At 47.4% G+C, this 18,594-nt stretch overlaps 1 protein-coding gene across 3 annotated transcripts in view; it reads right to left on the bottom strand.

Moving 5' to 3' along the window:
• Nucleotides 1-18,594, bottom strand: part of LOC110507508 (trafficking kinesin-binding protein 1) — a 92,450-nt gene that overhangs the window by 58,604 nt on the left and 15,252 nt on the right. For all 3 annotated transcript variants that reach the window (XM_090188882.1, XM_090188828.1, XM_090188819.1), the window contains one exon: nt 12,845-13,225. The gene's annotated coding sequence lies outside the window, so the exon portion shown is untranslated. The remainder of the gene's footprint in view (nt 1-12,844; nt 13,226-18,594) is intronic.

Genomic DNA, 18,594 nt, shown 5'->3' with positions numbered 1-18,594 from the left:
GGTTGTAATAAGCCCCCTACATTACACTGGCTATGGTTGGAATTCATGTGGTCTTGCCAAGAGGCTGGGTCTGGCACAGATCCACCAGACAGATGACACTGCACAACAGCTCCTGATGCCATGGCAACTGTGCTGTAGTGTGTCTTTGTCTGTCCCAGAGGAAAAGCAGAACTTGGTGAACAGTGCAGGGCCTGTAATGAGTTTCGTCTTCATACGAAGGAGAGTCGGACCAAAATGCAGCGTGTGGTTTACGATCCATGTTTATTAATAATACGAAACACGAATCTTCAATACAATACTACAAAACGTAACGAAACCCTAACAGCCTATATAGTGTGAACACAGGGACACATAGGACAGGAACAATCACCCACAAACACACAGTGAAACCCAGGCTACCTAAATATGGTTCCCAATCAGAGACAATGACGAACACCTGCCTCTGACTGAGAACCATATCAGGCTGAACATAGAAATAGACAAACAAGACATGAAACATAGAATACCCACTCAGATCACACCCTGACCAATCAAAACATAGAAAATACAAAGTAAACTATGGTCAGGGCGTGACAGTACCCCCCCCCCAAGGTGCGGACTCCGGCCGCAAAACCTGAACCTATAGGGGAGGGTCTGGGTGGGCATCTGTCCGCGGTGGCGGCTCTGGCGCTGGACGTGGACCCCACTCCATGACAGTTTTAATCCCCCTCCTAAACGTCCCTAAATAGGTTACCCACCACAATGATAACATGGGACAGAGGGACAGCTCGGGACAGAGGTAACTCGGGACAGATGGGTAGCTCAGCACTGAGAGGAAGCTCAGCACTGAGAAGAAGCTCAGCACTGAGAGGAAGCCCAGGCAGGTAGTAGAAACTACCAGAACCTGGCTGGCTGGCGGTTTCAGCAGATCCTGGTCGACTAGCAGATCTGGAAGAATCTGGTCGACTGGCGGATCTGGGAGAATCTGGTCGACTGGCGGATCTGGGAGAATCTGGTCGACTGGCGGATCTGGGAGAATCTGGTCGACTGGCGGATCTGGGAGAATCTGGTCGACTGGCGGATCTGGGAGAATCTGGTCGACTGGCGGATCTGGGAGAATCTGGTCGACTGGCGGATCTGGGAGAATCTGGTCGACTGGCGGATCTGGGAGAATCTGGTCGACTGGCGGATCTGGGAGAATCTGGACGACTGGCAGATCTGAGAGAGTCTGGACGACTGGCAGATCTGGAAGAGTCTGGACGACTGGCAGATCTGGAAGAGTCTGGTCGACTGGCAGATCTGGAAGAGTCTGGTCGACTGGCAGATCTGGAAGAGTCTGGTCGACTGGCAGATCTGGAAGAGTCTGGTCGACTGGCAGATCTGGAAGAGTCTGGTCGACTGGCAGATCTGGAAGAGTCTGGTCGACTGGCAGATCTGGAAGAGTCTGGTCGACTGGCAGATCTGGAAGAGTCTGGTCGACTGGCAGATCTGGAAGAGTCTGGTCGACTGGCAGATCTGGAAGAGTCTGGTCGACTGGCAGATCTGGAAGAGTCTGGTCGACTGGCAGATCTGGAAGAGTCTGGTCGACTGGCAGATCTGGAAGAGTCTGGTCGACTGGCAGATCTGGAAGAGTCTGGTCGACTGGCAGATCTGGAAGAGTCTGGACGACTGGCAGATCTGGAAGAGTCTGGACGACTGGCAGATCTGGAAGAGTCTGGACGACTGGCAGATCTGGAAGAGTCTGGACGACTGGCAGATCTGGAAGAGTCTGGACGACTGGCAGATCTGGAAGAGTCTGGACGACTGGCAGATCTGGAAGAGTCTGGACGACTGGCAGATCTGGAAGAGTCTGGTCGACTGGCAGATCTGGAAGAGTCTGGTCGACTGGCAGATCTGGAAGAGTCTGGTCGACTGGCAGATCTGGAAGAGTCTGGACGACTGGCAGATCTGGAAGAGTCTGGACGACTGGCAGATCTGGAAGAGACTGGTCGACACAGACTGGCTGCTCTGGCTGCTCCATGCTGACTGACAGCTCTGGCTGCTCCATGCTGGCAGACTGCTCCATGCTGACTGGCAGCTCTGGCTGCTCCATGCTGACTGGCGGCCCTGGCTGCTCTGGCTGCTCCATGCTGACTGACAGCTCTGGCTGCTCTGGCTGCTCCATGCTGACTGGCGGCCCTGGCTGCTCTGGCTGCTCCATGCTGACTGGCGGCCCTGGCTGCTCCATGCTGACTGGCGGCCCTGGCTGCTCCCTGCTAACTGGCGGCCCTGGCTGCTCCCTGCTAACTGGCAGCTCTGGCTGCTCTGGCTGCTCCATGCTGACTGACTGCTCCATGCTGACTGGCTGCTCCATGCTGACTGGCTGCTCCATGCTGACTGGCGGCCCTGGCTGCTCCATGCTGACTGGCGGCCCTGGCTGCTCCATGCAGACTGGCAGCTTTGGCGGCTCCTTGCAGACTGGCAGCTTTGGCGGCATCCTGCAGACAGGCAGCTCTGGCAGCTCCTTGCAGACTGGCAGCTCCTTGCAGACTGGCAGCTCCTTGCAGACTGGCAGCTCCTTGCAGACTGGCAGCTCCTTGCAGACTGGCAGCTCCTTGCAGACTGGCAGCTCTATGCTAACTGGCAGCTCTATGCTAACTGGCAGCTCTATGCTAACTGGCAGCTCTATGCTAACTGGCAGCTCTATGCTAACTGGCAGCTCTATGCTAACTGGCAGCTCTGAACAGGCGGGAGACTCCGGCAACGCTGTAGAGGCGGAAAGCTCTGACAGCGCTAAACCGGCGGGAGACTCCAACAGCGCTGAAGAGGAGGAAGGCTCTGGCAGCGCTGAACAGGTGAGAGACTCCGACAGCGCTGGAGAGGAGGAAGGCTCCGACAGCGCTAAACAGGCGAGGCGCACTGTAGGCCTGATGCGTGGTGCTGGCACTGGTGGTACTGGGCCGAGGACACGCACAGGAAGCCTAGTGCGGGGAGCTGCTACCGGAGGGCTGGGGTGTGGAGGTGGCACAGGATGGGTTAGACCGTGAAGGCGTACTGGAGATCTTGAGAGCGGTGTTGGCACAGGACATGCAAGGCTAGGGAGGTACACAGGAGGCCTGGTGCGTGAGACTGGCACTGTCTTCACCAGCTGACTAGCACGCACCTCAGGACGAGTAGAGAGCACTGACCCAGGTGCCAATAAATCCCCGACACGCTCCTTCGGGCGAATATCATATTTAAAGCACCAACACAGCAACTCCCTCATTTCACTCTCCTCCAATTTCTCCATTAACTCCTTCACAGTCTCTGCTTCGCTTCCCTCCAACACCGGTTCTGGTCTCCTCCTTGGCTCCTCACGATAAACAGGGGGAGTTGGCTCAGGTCTGCGACCTGGCGTAGCCATACTCCCTGTTAGCCCCCCCCCAATAAATTTTTGAGGCTTACTCTCGGGCTTCCATCCGCTCCGTCGTGCTACTTCCTCATATTTGCGCCTCTCAGCTTTCGCCGCCTCCAGTTCTTCCTTGGGACGGCGATATTCTCCCGGTTGAGCCCATGGTCCACCATTATTTAATTCATACTCCCATGACGCTCTCTCCCACTGCGGCTGCTGCTGCTCCTGCTGCCTCTGTTCCTTCTTCGGCTGCACCTTGGTGCGGCTATACTCCCCTGGTTTAGCCCAGGGTCCTCTCCCGTCGAGGATTTCCTCCCATGTCCAGAAATCCTTACAACGTAACTCCTCTTTTTGCTGCTGCTGCTGCCTGTTGACACGCCGCTTGGTCCGTTGGTGGTGGGTGATTCTGTAATGAGTTTCGTCTTCATACGAAGGAGAGTCGGACCAAAATGCAGCGTGTGGTTTACGATCCATGTTTATTAATAATACGAAACACGAATCTTCAATACAATACTACAAAACGTAACGAAACCCTAACAGCCTATATAGTGTGAACACAGGGACACATAGGACAGGAACAATCACCCACAAACACACAGTGAAACCCAGGCTACCTAAATATGGTTCCCAATCAGAGACAATGACGAACACCTGCCTCTGACTGAGAACCATATCAGGCTGAACATAGAAATAGACAAACAAGACATGAAACATAGAATACCCACTCAGATCACACCCTGACCAATCAAAACATAGAAAATACAAAGTAAACTATGGTCAGGGCGTGACAGGGCCTCAGTCCATTCCATTCAGCTGGCCTGACCACTGCTCACTGGACTAATGGAAAAGCTCTGGCTGATTCCAACTGTTTTGTCTATCCACAAACGGTTCCCATGGATACATCAGGCTGTGGGAATATCTGTGGTGTGTGGCTAAAACTGCATATCTGACAGAAAGAGAAGCCGAACAATCTCAGCTAACCCGGAACTAAAGTCTTGTGTAACTGGTCAGCTGCTATGTTAACGTAGTCTGCCCACGAGAGAGTATAGCAACAATGGCATGTGGACACACTGACACTGACAGACTTAATGACAAACAAAGTCCACCAAGCCAGAAATCAACACTCACACAGCCCCCTGACATGAACTTTGGGTTTAGTTCACATGGCAAATTGTAATATTTAAAAGTATCTTAAGTCCAACACTACGATATAGCATCCGTTAACTACTAACAGTACTGCATATACTGTATGTGTTAATGACTTCAACTTCCTATCTATATCTTGTGGGCAGTAATATAGTAGCAGTATTTGCATGATATTTTTACCTCAGTGTGCATCTCAATAAGACATATCTGTATCAATAAAATAGCCTTCTACTGACATTACTGGAGAAGATTACAATTGGATACACATGTTGAACAAAATTCATATTTACCCATATTTTCCCAGTGGGAAAAGGATGCACACTGGTGTGACGTATCATCCTGCATGATATTGTTGAGGTACTTCCAGACTACTTGATTAGCTAGATGAGCACTAATGTTATTTTGAGAACAGCACAAGATGAGCCCTAAACATTGTAAACATCCCATGACCTTTAGTAACATTATAATCATGTGATGTGCTTATTTATGTCTGTCTTTGAAAGATGTCTCTCTGAGAAAAGATCATGTTTTGCCACAAGACGTAGTTACAGTACATCTCTGTTCACTACAACCTTACTGAACCCAACCTACCACAGTCTGGGTACCTACTGTAGTTACAGTACATCTCCTCTGTTCACTACAACCTTACTGAACCCACCCTACCACAGTCTGGGTACCTACTGTAGTTACAGTACATCTCTGTTCACTACAACCTTACTGAACCCACCCTACCACAGTCTGGGTACCTACTGTAGTTACAGTACATCTCCTGTTCACTACAACCTTACTGAACCCAACCTACCACAGCCTGGGTACCTACTGTAGTTACAGTACATCTCTGTTCACTACAACCTTACTGAACCCAACCTACCACAGTCTGGGTACCTACTGTAGTTACAGTACATCTCTGTTCACTACAACCTTACTGAACCCAACCTACCACAGTCTGGGTACCTACTGTAGTTACTGAACCCAACCTACCACAGTCTGGGTACCTACGGTAGTTACTGAACCCAACCTACCACAGTCTGGGTACCTACTGTAGTTACTGAACCCAACCTACCACAGTCTGGGTACCTACTGTAGTTACTGAACCCAACCTACCACAGTCTGGGTACCTACTGTAGTTACAGTACATCTCTGTTCACTACAACCTTACTGAACCCAACCTACCACAGTCTGGGTACCTACTGTAGTTACAGTACATCTCTGTTCACTACAACCTTACTGAACCCACCCTACCACAGTCTGGGTACCTACTGTAGTTACAGTACATCTCTGTTCACTACAACCTTACTGAACCCAACCTACCACAGTCTGGGTACCTACTGTAGTTACAGTACATCTCTGTTCACTACAACCTTACTGAACCCAACCCACCACAGTCTGGGTACCTACTGTAGTTACAGTACATCTCCTGTTCACTACAACCTTACTGAACCCAACCTACCACAGCCTGGGTACCTACTGTAGTTACAGTACATCTCCTCTGTTCACTACAACCTTACTGAACCCACCCTACCACAGTCTGGGTACCTACTGTAGTTACAGTACATCTCCTCTGTTCACTACAACCTTACTGAACCCACCCTACCACAGTCTGGGTACCTACTGTAGTTACAGTACATCTCCTCTGTTCACTACAACCTTACTGAACCCACCCTACCACAGTCTGGGTACCTACTGTAGTTACAGTATATCTCTGTTCACTTCAACCTTACTGAACCCAACCCACCACAGTCTGGGTACCTACTGTAGTTACAGTATATCTCTGTTCACTACAACCTTACTGAACCCACCCTACCACAGTCTGGGTACCTACTGTAGTTACAGTATATCTGTTCACTACAACCTTACTGAACCCAACCCACCACAGTCTGGGTACCTACTGTAGTTACAGTACATCTCCTCTGTTCACTACAACCTTACTGAACCCACCCTACCACAGTCTGGGTACCTACTGTAGTTACAGTATATCTCTGTTCACTACAACCTTACTGAACCCACCCTACCACAGTCTGGGTACCTACTGTAGTTACAGTACATCTCTGTTCACTACAACCTTACTGAACCCAACCTACCACAGTCTGGGTACCTAATGTAGTTACAGTACATCTGTTCACTACAACCTTACTGAACCCACCCTACCACAGTCTGGGTACCTACTGTAGTTACAGTACATCTCTGTTCACTACAACCTTACTGAACCCAACCTACCACAGTCTGGGTACCTACTGTAGTTACTGAACCCAACCTACCACAGTCTGGGTACCTACTGTAGTTACTGAACCCAACCTACCACAGTCTGGGTACCTACTGTAGTTACAGTACATCTCTGTTCACTACAACCTTACTGAACCCAACCTACCACAGTCTGGGTACCTAATGTAGTTACAGTACATCTGTTCACTACAACCTTACTGAACCCACCCTACCACAGTCTGGGTACCTACTGTAGTTACAGTACATCTCTGTTCACTACAACCTTACTGAACCCAACCTACCACAGTCTGGGTACCTACTGTAGTTACTGAACCCAACCTACCACAGTCTGGGTACCTACTGTAGTTACTGAACCCAACCTACCACAGTCTGGGTACCTACTGTAGTTACAGTACATCTCCTCTGTTCACTACAACCTTACTGAACCCAACCTACCACAGTCTGGGTACCTACTGTAGTTACAGTACATCTCTGTTCACTACAACCTTACTGAAGCCACCCTACCACAGTCTGGGTACCTACTGTAGTTACAGTACATCTCTGTTCACTACAACCTTACTGAACCCAACCCACCACAGTCTGGGTACCTACTGTAGTTACAGTATATCTCTGTTCACTACAACCTTACTGAACCCAACCTACCACAGTCTGGGTACCTACTGTAGTTACAGTACATCTCTGTTCACTACAACCTTACTGAACCCAACCCACCACAGTCTGGGTACCTACTGTAGTTACAGTACATCTCTGTTCACTAAAACCTTACTGAACCCACCCTACCACAGTCTGGGTACCTACTGTAGTTACTGAACCCAACCTACCACAGCCTGGGTACCTACTGTAGTTACTGAACCCAACCTACCCCAGTCTGGGTACCTACAGTAGTTACTGAACCCAACCTACCACAGTCTGGGTACCTACTGTAGTTACTGAACCCAACCTACCACAGTCTGGGTACCTACTGTAGTTACTGAACCCAACCTACCACAGTCTGGGTACCTACTGTAGTTACTGAACCCAACCTACCACAGTCTGGGTACCTACTGTAGTTACTGAACCCAACCTACCACAGTCTGGGTACCTACTGTAGTTACTGAACCCAACCTACCACAGTCTGGGTACCTAGTGTAGTTACTGAACCCAACCTACCACAGTCTGGGTACCTAGTGTGGTTACTGAACCCAACCTACCACAGTCTGGGTACCTAGTGTAGTTACTGAACCCAACCTACCACAGTCTGGGTACCTAGTGTAGTTACTGAACCCAACCTACCACAGTCTGGGTACCTACTGTAGTTACTGAACCCAACCTACCACAGTCTGGGTACCTAGTGTAGTTACTGAACCCAACCTACCACAGTCTGGGTACCTACTGTAGTTACTGAACCCAACCTACCACAGTCTGGGTACCTACTGTAGTTACTGAACCCAACCTACCACAGTCTGGGTACCTACTGTAGTTACTGAACCCAACCTACCACCGTCTGGGTACCTACTGTAGTTACTGAACCCAACCTACCACCGTCTGGGTACCTACTGTAGTTACTGAACCCAACCTACCACAGTCTGGGTACCTACTGTAGTTACTGAACCCAACCTACCACAGCCTGGGTACCTACTGTAGATACTGAACCCACCCTACCACAGCCTGGGTATGTACTACATTGCCCAGCAGCATGATATCAGACAGCCTAGTTAGTCTCCGATGCCCTGGCTTCACTCAGGAGATGGAAGCCTGAGACAGAGGCTAAAACAGTCTAATGAATGGATATTAACCCCGTGTGTGGTTCGTCACCAAACCCCATTCATGTTACTTAATACTCTACATCACCACACTGAAGCATGGCAAATCCATGGCTCCTATGGCAACCACTGGGACACATGGGGAGCAGGGAAACGGTTGTGGAGGCTTCAGAACGGACTGAGGGTGAATCCCAAATGGAACCATGTGGGACACAGTGGGAGAGACGGGTTTGGGAGTGAACAAAGGAGGGTTCAGTAACATCCACTGGCGTATGTTGCTATTACAACCGGAAGAATACAGCACTGTACCAATCAATTAAATCAGCATGGTATGAAACTAAGTAAAAAGAGACAGAATTATAGGACATAAGATTATTTTTGGATAAGCCTTACTACAATAAAGGGGAATATAATCCACCCTGTAGTGAATCCCAAATTAAAAACGTCCATCTCCTCAGATAATCAACTGGCCTGGCGTTGAGACTGTCTGTCTGATGAGGAACAGAACAACGGAAGGGATAGTTACCCTTCGATGCTGATCTTGGGTCAGTTTTGTATTTTCCCAAATAATGGTTAAGGTTAGCATTGGGGGAAGGGAAGTTGATCCTAGATCTGTACCTAGGGGAAATGTCACACTACAACCGAACAGAACAATGCCAGGACACTAACCCCACCAGGGGGCAGCACTGAACCACAGCAGCACAGCTCTCAGTCCTTTAATGCCATTGAGCTGCTTCCTGTACTCATAGTAAGGGTCCAACCCCAGAAAAGAGACTACATGTTGCCATTCATTCATCAGCATAGAGGTAAAGGGCACAACAGACGTTTCATTGTGGGTAACTCAAAGCTGCTTCCCAGTTTGGGGAAGTTGCAGTCAGTGTCACTGCCATACACTGCAGTCTGTATGCATGTCAGCTTGGCTGTCTTCAGCTGAAATACAGATTTTTAACATTTTATTTCACCTTTATTTAACCAGGTAGGCTAGTTGAGAACAAGTTCTCATTTGCAACTGCGACCTGGCCAAGATAAAGCAAAGCCGTGCGACAAAAACAACACTGAGTTACACATGGAATAAACAAACATACATACAGTCAATAACACAGTAGAAAAACCTATATACAGTGTGTGCAAATGAGGTAGGATAAGAGAGGTGAAGGCAATAAATAGGCCATAGTGGCGATGGAATTACAATATAGCAATTAAACACTGGAATGGTAGATGTGCAGAAGATGAATGTTCAAGTAGAGATACTGGGGTGCAAAGGAGCAAGATAAATAAATAAATACAGTATGGGGATTAGGTAGATTGGATGGGCTATTTACAGATGAGCTATGTACAGGTGCAGTGATCTGTGAGCTGCTCTGGCAGCTGGTGCTTAAAGCTAGTGAGGGAAGTAAGAGTCTCCAGCTTCTTATTGCAGTTCGTTCCAGTCATTGGCAGCAGAGAACTGTAAAGAGAGGAAGCCAAAGGAAGAATGGGCTTTGGGGGTGACCAGTGAGATATACCTGCTGGAGTGCATGCTATGGGTGGGTGCTGCTATGGTGACCAGTGAACTGAGATAAGGTGGGGCTTTACCTAGCAAAGACTTGTAGATGACCTGGAGCCAGTGGGTTTGGCGACGAGTATGAAGCGAGGGCCAGCCAACGAGAGCATACAGGTCGCAGTGGTGGGTAGTATATGGGGCTTTGGTGACGAAACGGAGGGCACTGTGATAGACTGCATCCAATTTGTTGAGTAGAGTGTTGGAGGCTATTTCGTAAATGACATCGCCAAAGTCGAGGATCGGTAGGATGGTCAGTTTTACGAGGGTATGTTTGGCAGCATGAGTGAAGGATGCTTTGTTGCGAAATAGGAAGCCGATTCTAGATTTAATTTTGGATTGGAGATGTTTAATGTGAGTCTGGAAGGAGAGTTTACAGTCTAACCTAAACACCTAGGTATTTGTAGTTGTCCACATATTCTAAGTCAGAGTAGTGATGCAGGACGGTCGGGCAGGTGTGGGCAGCGATCGGTTGAAGAGCATGCATTTAGTTTTACTTGCATTTAAGAGCAGTTGGAGGCTACAGAAGGAGAGTTGTATGGCGTTGAAGCTGTGTCCAAAGAAGGGCCAGAGTATACAGAATGGTGTCATCTTCATAGAGGTGAATCAGAGAATCACCAGAAGCAAGAGTGACATCATTGATGAATACAGAGAAGAGAGTCGGTCCCGAGAATTGAACCCTGTGGCGCACCCATAGAGACTGTCAGAGATCCGGACAACAGGCCCTCCGATTTGACATACTGAACTCTATCTGAGAAGTAGGTGAACCAAGCGAGGCAATCATTTGAGAAACCAAGGTTGTTGAGTCTGCCAATAAGAATATTGTGATTGACAGAGTCGAAAGCCTTAGCCAGGTCGATGAATGCGGCTGCACAGTAATGTCTCTTATCGATGGCGGTTATGATATCGTTTAGGACCTTGAGCGTGGCTGAGGTGCACCCATGACCAGCTCTGAAACCAGATTGCATAGCGGAGAAATTACGGTCAGATTCGAAATGGTCGGTAAACTGTTTGTTAACTTGACTTTCAAAGACCTTAGAAAGGCAGGGTAGAATTGATATAGGTCTGGAACAGTTTGGGTCTTTAGTGTCTCCCCCTTTGAAGAGGGGGATGACCGCGGCAGCTTTCCAATCTATGGGAATCTCAGACGATACGAAAGAGAGGTTGAAAAGGCTAGTAATAGGGGTTGCTATAATTTTGGCAGATAATTTTAGAAAGAGAGGGTCCAGATTGTCTAGCCCGGCTGATTTGTAGGGGTCCAGATTTTGTAGCTCTTTCAGAACATCAGCTATCTGGATTTGGGTGAGTTTGTAATGGAAACAAAAAATCTGTGTGCTCATTGAACAAGTTTTGGATACAGCATAGCACCTCCCTGTTTCACTCCGTTTCAAAGTGTTTCTTCTCTACTGAACAGGACCCAGCAGAATGATGAGAAATGCAGTCCCACTGCCCCCTGGGAGTTTGCTGAGTGAACACTGAGGGTGTGTCCCAAATACCACCCTATTCAATGTACTTATTTTCATCAAGGCCCATATGCCTCTTGTCAAAAGTAGTGCACTATATAGGGAATAGGGTGCCATTTGGCATTCACCCTGAGCACGCAGCATAATCTGGTCCCCTATCTGGCCTCATGACAGGAAGTGACAGTCAGTGGCAGGTCACAATAGAGTTTGGTTTCTCATTCTCACCACATCTCCCTCACTACGGCCCATTAAGCAGCCCCTCCCCACAGCATTTCCTGGGTTACAGCCTAGTCCCAAATAACATCCTATTCTCTATATAGTGCACTACTTCTGACCCTATGGAACCTGATCAAAAGTAGTGCACTATAAAGGGAATAGGGTGCCATTTGTGACAGAGACCCTCTGTAACTTCCTCCTGAGATGTGTTTGAATCAATAAGAATGTAATTTTAAAGTACTCAGCAGAGGCCACAATAATGCAGCCGTAAGTTAGATGAAACTGTCATCACAGTGAATTGTGACAATCATTTCCCATGGGCTCTGCTTGTCAATACTGGTACTGTTCAACAGAAATGCTGATGAAACACCACCCAGAGCATATGATTTTGCCCACTGTGATCCTAAAATTCAATGGTTCTATATGTAGTTCTATGATTTGACAAAGCTAGGCCATAACAAAGTGAGATGGGTACAGGCACATAGTAAGGCGCAGGAGTATGGTGTGGTTGGGTTTGCTGTGGTGAACAAGCGGATCTCTCCAGTGACTCGGACAGATGTGTTGTGTGGGTTCGTTCCCCTGATACCCACACAAAGGGACTGCTGGGTTCGTTCCCCTGATACCCACACAAAGGGACTGCTGGGTTCGTTCCCCTGATAACCACACAAAGGGACTGCTGGGTTGCATTGCTCTGCTCAGTGAAGCGCTGTGCTCTGCGAGGCTGTGCTATCTGCTGGGCACGATCCCTGCCAGTCCCCTGGGACTGAAACACTGACGCCACAACTTTATTCTTACATCTTGAGAAGCCACTTTTCATTTCTATTCACAGACAGAATCATTGAGAGGGTTTACATTCACTTGTTTGCCTTCCAGCTGCATTATGCCTGTCAATAGCAGGCTTCAGTGTAACGGATGCTGCCCTCTCTCTCGCTCTCTCTCTTCCTGCAGTGTAGTTTATCCAGACCATACATCCCAAATGGAACCCTATTCCCTATATAGTGCACTACTTTTGACCAGGGCCCTATGCCATCAGTGAAATCCATAAACAATGCAGTGGAGGCTGTTTATGGCTTTAAGTTACACTGAATTCAAGACAAGTCAGAGCCATTTTCTGTCAATCAGAATTGGATTTAGTCTCCTACTGTCAGGGCTGTGCTGCACGTACCAGTGATGGTCCCGGCATCTCTGTAGACGGTGGTGACGTCATCGGGGGGCGCGACCTCACTCACATACTGCTCTTCGCGGGGGCCGTGCACGCTGGGGTAGTCTGGCTGTGGATTGGAGGGTTCCCTGTGGGGAGGGGCGGAGGTGGAGGCAGAGGTGTTGTGGTGCGAAGCTGCGGTGTCCAGCTTGCTGGATGAGATTCACAGGAGAGCAGTATGTGCCATGGGCAGGGCCAGCAGCGGGCAGAGGACGTCAGGCGGAGAAAGAGAAGCAGCAGCGGCTATACACCCTGGACCACACCGCACCCGACTACACCACCACCCGACTACACCACCACCTGACTACACCACCACCAGACCAGATCACTTCCTGTAGACGGAACCTGGGAGGAGAGAAGAGAAACATGAACTGGGTTGCCAGGCAAATTCAAAAGGACTCACAGGACAGACGTTTAAATAATCAATAGGAAAGCAGGTCAGGTCACAGCAGGTCACTGTATCCCCTGGTTCAGGAGGTTAAATAACCAGCCTCTATTGTGGCTCTGTTCAGAAACAACCTCTCAGTTCGAGGAACTTCATGTATATAAACAAGTGCCTAGGTGTTAGGGCCTATAGGGGCTAGGAGTTATGGACTGGGGCTTGTTTATGGAACGGGGCCATGTAAGACGGGTAGCAGTCAGCAGGATGTACTATGGGAGGGCTGACGGACGGAAGGACCCGTTTTCCACTCAACTTTCTCTTTTACTGTCTGGTGCTTGCAGAAGTCCGTTTGAGTATTTATAGCCCTATCAAACCACCTGGGAGATTGGTAAGACATTTCAACAACAGAAAAAGCGTTGATGTCCTTTTCACACTTCAGAAGAAGTTACAAGACTGACATTAAGCTGTGAGAATGTCAAGATAAAGTGGGACAGTAAAATCAAATAAAAAACCATTTCTATTCATCTTAGGATGCAGTGATGCAGAGAAGATTTTCAACCTCCCTGTCCCAGTTTTGCTAGTACTGAGAAACAGAACATCAACAGTGTGAAATTAGAAAATACTTCATGAAATGTAGGAAATGATTATAAACTTAAAGCCACGTTGTAAAGAAGGTAACATGTCTGTTGGTCTTAAGGCGTCAGCATGCTTCAGTTCGGCTGGTAGCTAGCCGCCACATCTAAGATGTTAGGTGCAGTATTTCTCAATAAAAAAATGTGCATGAAAACTAGTTGTCTCTCGTTGAACGACAACATATACTTTTTTGAAGAATCCTTACAGTTGACCAATCATGGACGAAGGGACATGCACGTCGGCTCCTGAACTTTGTCTGGCCTTGAGAAAAAATGTTGTGTGCCCAAACAACAAACAAAACCCTTACCCAGGTCCACAACGAACAAACCCCTTACCCAGGTCCACAACTACAAAACCCTTACCCAGGTCTACAACTAACAAAACTCTTACCCAGGTCCACAACTAACAAACCCCTTACCCAGGTCCACAACTAACAAAACCCTTACCCAAGTCCACAACTAACAAACCCCTTACCCAGGTCCACAACTAACAAAACCCTTACCCAGGTCTACAACTAACAAAACCCTTACCCAAGTCCACAACTAACAAAACCCTTACCCAGGTCCACAACTAACAAAACCCTTACCCAGGTCCACAACTAACAAAACCCTTACCCAAGTCCACAACTAACAAAACCCTTACCCAAGTCCACAACTAACAAAACCCTTACCCAAGTCTACAACTAACAAAACCCTTACCCAGGTCCACAACTAACAAAACCCTTACCCAAGTCCACAACTAACAAAACCCTTACCCAAGTCCACAACTAACAAAACCCTTACCCAAGTCCACAACTAACAAAACCCTTACCCAAGTCCACAACTAACAAAACCCTTACCCAGGTCCACAACTAACAAAACCCTTACCCAAGTCCACAACTAACAAAACCCTTACCCAGGTCCACAACTAACAAAACCCTTACCCAGGTCCACAACTAACAAAACCCTTACCCAGGTCCACAACTAACAAAACCCTTACCCAAGTCCACAACTAACAAAACCCTTACCCAGGTCCACAACGAACAAAAACATCACCATAATATTTGCAAACTCTTCTGAACGTTTTTTTCTAAGAAGCCTTTAGATGACCATGAAACAACAGGAGGCAAAATAAAAGGTGCAGAATCAGGTAGAGTTTTTTTTATAGGATATATACCTTAGTCTACTAGTATCAACAATATATTATCTATTTCCATGCATAGGCTTCATTCCAAACCAAACAAGGTGCTCGACGTCCCCCTGTGCACGGTAAATACTGGCAAGCATTCACATGCGCACTACAACACACAGCTGATCATGGGACCGGCCGGTGTAAGCGCGGCAAAACAAACAAACTGGAAAATTAAAAGTGATTAAATGAAGGGGGGGGGGGGGGGGAATGAAGTTGTAGGTCTTTGCCAATGAGCTCTTAAACATCACAGAGGATCAAATAGCTGATATATTTCATCTTTATTTTAACAGGGGGTCATGCTGAGACCAAAGTCTCTTTCAAAGATATACACTACACATCAACACATGTTCATATCACCCACCATATCTACCTAGATACAGTAAGAGGTTACTGGCTAGCTAGGGGACATTACAGACAATATTACACACTATATCTACCTATATACAGTAAGGGGTTACTGGCTAGCTAGGGGACATTACAGACAATATCACACACTATATCTACCTAGATACAGTAAGAGGTTACTGGCTAGCTAGGGGACATTACAGACAATATTACACACCATATCTACCTAGATACAGTAAGAGGTTACTGGCTAGCTAGGGGACATTACAGACAATATTACACACTATATCTACCTAGATACAGTAAGGGGTTACTGGCTAGCTAGGGGACATTACAGACAATATTACACACCATATCTACCTAGATACAGTAAGAGGTTACTGGCTAGCTAGGGGACGTTACAGACAATATTACACAACATATCTACCTAGATACAGTAAGAGGTTACTGGCTAGCTAGGGGACATTACAGACAATATTACACACCATATCTACCTAGATACAGTAAGAGGTTACTGGCTAGCTAGGTGACATTACAGACAATATTACACACCATCTCTACCTAGATACAGTAAGAGGTTACTGGCTAGCTAGGTGACATTACAGACAATATTACACACTATATCTACCTAGATACAGTAAGAGGTTACTGGCTAGCTAGGGGACATTACACACCATATCTACCTAGATACAGTAAGAGGTTACTGGCTAGCTAGGTGACATTACAGACAATATTACACACCATATCTACCTAGATACAGTAAGAGGTTACTGGCTAGCTAGGGGATATTACACACCATATCTACCTATATACAGTAAGAGGTTACTGGCTAGCTAGGGGACATTACACACCATATCTACCTAGATACAGTAAGAGGTTACTGGCAAGCTAGGGGACATTACAGACAATATCACACACTATATCTACCTAGATACAGTAAGAGGTTACTGGCTAGCTGGGGGACATTACAGACAATATTACACACTATATCTACCTAGATACAGTAAGGGGTTACTGGCTAGCTAGGGGACGTTACAGACAATATTACACAACATATCTACCTAGATACAGTAAGAGGTTACTGGCTAGCTAGGGGACATTACAGACAATATTACACACCATATCTACCTAGATACAGTAAGAGGTTACTGGCTAGCTAGGTGACATTACAGACAATATTACACAACATATCTACCTAGATACAGTAAGGGGTTACTGGCTAGCTAGGGGACATTACAGACAATATTACACACTATATCCCAGACTGAACTCAAGACCAGTGATGTTGAAAGGCTTGCTATAAATAGCAGACCACTTTGCTTTTTACTTCCCTCCTTTCCTTACCTCCTCTATTTCTCCCTGTTGTCTGTACTGAAAGCAGAGGTCAGGTTAAAGCAGGAGGCTCTGTCGGTCTCTGCTATCAAGACAAAATTGAGTCACAGCATTTCTATTCACTTGAGCGAGATGAGTCTATGATCATTCTACCTGCTATGATGATTGTACTAAATATATTGGATAGCTTTATACGTTTAAAAGTCAAGACTCAACCAATAAATATAATGAATTACAATGTTAGTTCTTATCCCAACCCCACCCAAGAGTGATGTTACTTTTCCATTCTAAGCTGCAGTTCATTTCCTTACTGACTTCATTACAGCTTTCATAAGCCCACATTGCAATCGTGATGCACAGCGATAGATCAGCCACTCCCAGGTACTGTTCACTATGACCTGCTGGGTCAGGCTGCTGCCTCCCTTAGTGAGCTCTGCCAGAGAAAACAAGAGTAGACACGGGAGCTTACTGGGGAAATGTGAGTTACTTCAATGTTAACATTGAAATGTGTTAAATACAGTACGTATCCAGTCTACATCTTTCTGTAGTTGTACTGTTTGAGGACAGACCTGGTAATCTCAGCAAAAAAAGAAACGTCCCTTATCAGGACCCTGTCTTTCAAAGATAATTTGTAAAAATCCAAATAACTTCACAGATCTTCATTGTAAAGGGTTTAAACCCTGTTTCCCATGCTTGTTCAATGAACCATAAACAATTAATGAACATGCACCTGTGGAACGGTTTACAGACGGTAGGCAATTAAGGTCACAGTTATGAAAACTTAGCACACTAAAGAGGCATTTCTACTGACTCTGAAAAACACCAAAAGAAAGGTGCCCAGGGTCCCTGCTCATCTGCGTGAACGTGCCTTAGGCATGCTGCAAGGAGGCATGAGGACTGCAGATGTAGCCAGGGCAATAAATTGCAATGTCCGTACTGTGAGACGCCTAAGACAGCGCTACAGGGAGACAGAACGGACAGCTGATCGTCCTCGCAGTGGCAGACCACGTGTAACAACTGCACAGGATCGGTACATCTGAACATCACACCTGCGGCACAGGTACAGGATGGCAACAACAACTGCCTGAGTTACACCAGGAACGCACAATCCCTCCATCAGTGCTCAGACTGTCCACAATAGGCTGAGAGAGGCTGGACTGAGGGCTTGTAGGCCTGTTGTAAGGCAGGTCCTCACCGGACCACCAATAACAACATTGCCTATGGGCACAAACCCACCGTCGCTGGACTAGACAGAACTGGCAAAAAGTGCTCTTCACTGACGAGACACAGTTTTGTCTCACCAAGGGTGATGGTCGGATTTGCGTTTATCGTCGAAGGAATGAGCGTTACACCGAGGCCTGTACTCTGGAGCAGGATCGATTTGGAGGTGGAGGGTCCGTCATGGTCTGTGGCGGTGTGTCACAGCATCATCAGACTGAGCTTGTTGTCATTGCAGGCAATCTCAACGCTGTGCGTTACAGGGAAGAAATCCTCCTCCCTCATGTGGTAACCCTTCCTGCAGACTCATCCTGACATGACCCTCCAGCATGACAATGCCACCAGCCATACTGCTCATTCTGTGCGTGATTTCCTGCAAGACAGGAATGTCAGTGTTCTGCCATGGCCAGCAAATCCCATTGAGCACGTCTGGGACCTGTTGGATCAGAGGGTGAGGGCTAGGGCCATTCCCCCCAGAAATTTTCAGGAACTTGCAGGTGCCTTGGTGGAAGAGTGAGGTAACATCTCACAGCAAGAACTGGCAAATCTGGTGCAGCCCATGAGGAGATTATGCACTAGCAGTACTTAATGCAGCTGGTGGCCACACCAGATACTGACTGTTCATTTTGATTTT

The sequence above is a fragment of the Oncorhynchus mykiss genome, chromosome 2 (assembly GCF_057628025.1).
Source record: "Oncorhynchus mykiss isolate SJ-2025 chromosome 2, ASM5762802v1, whole genome shotgun sequence".
NCBI classification, from domain to species: Eukaryota; Metazoa; Chordata; class Actinopteri; order Salmoniformes; family Salmonidae; genus Oncorhynchus; species Oncorhynchus mykiss.
Note: the sequence above shows the minus strand (reverse complement) of the source record. Positions and strands in the feature narration are given on the sequence as shown.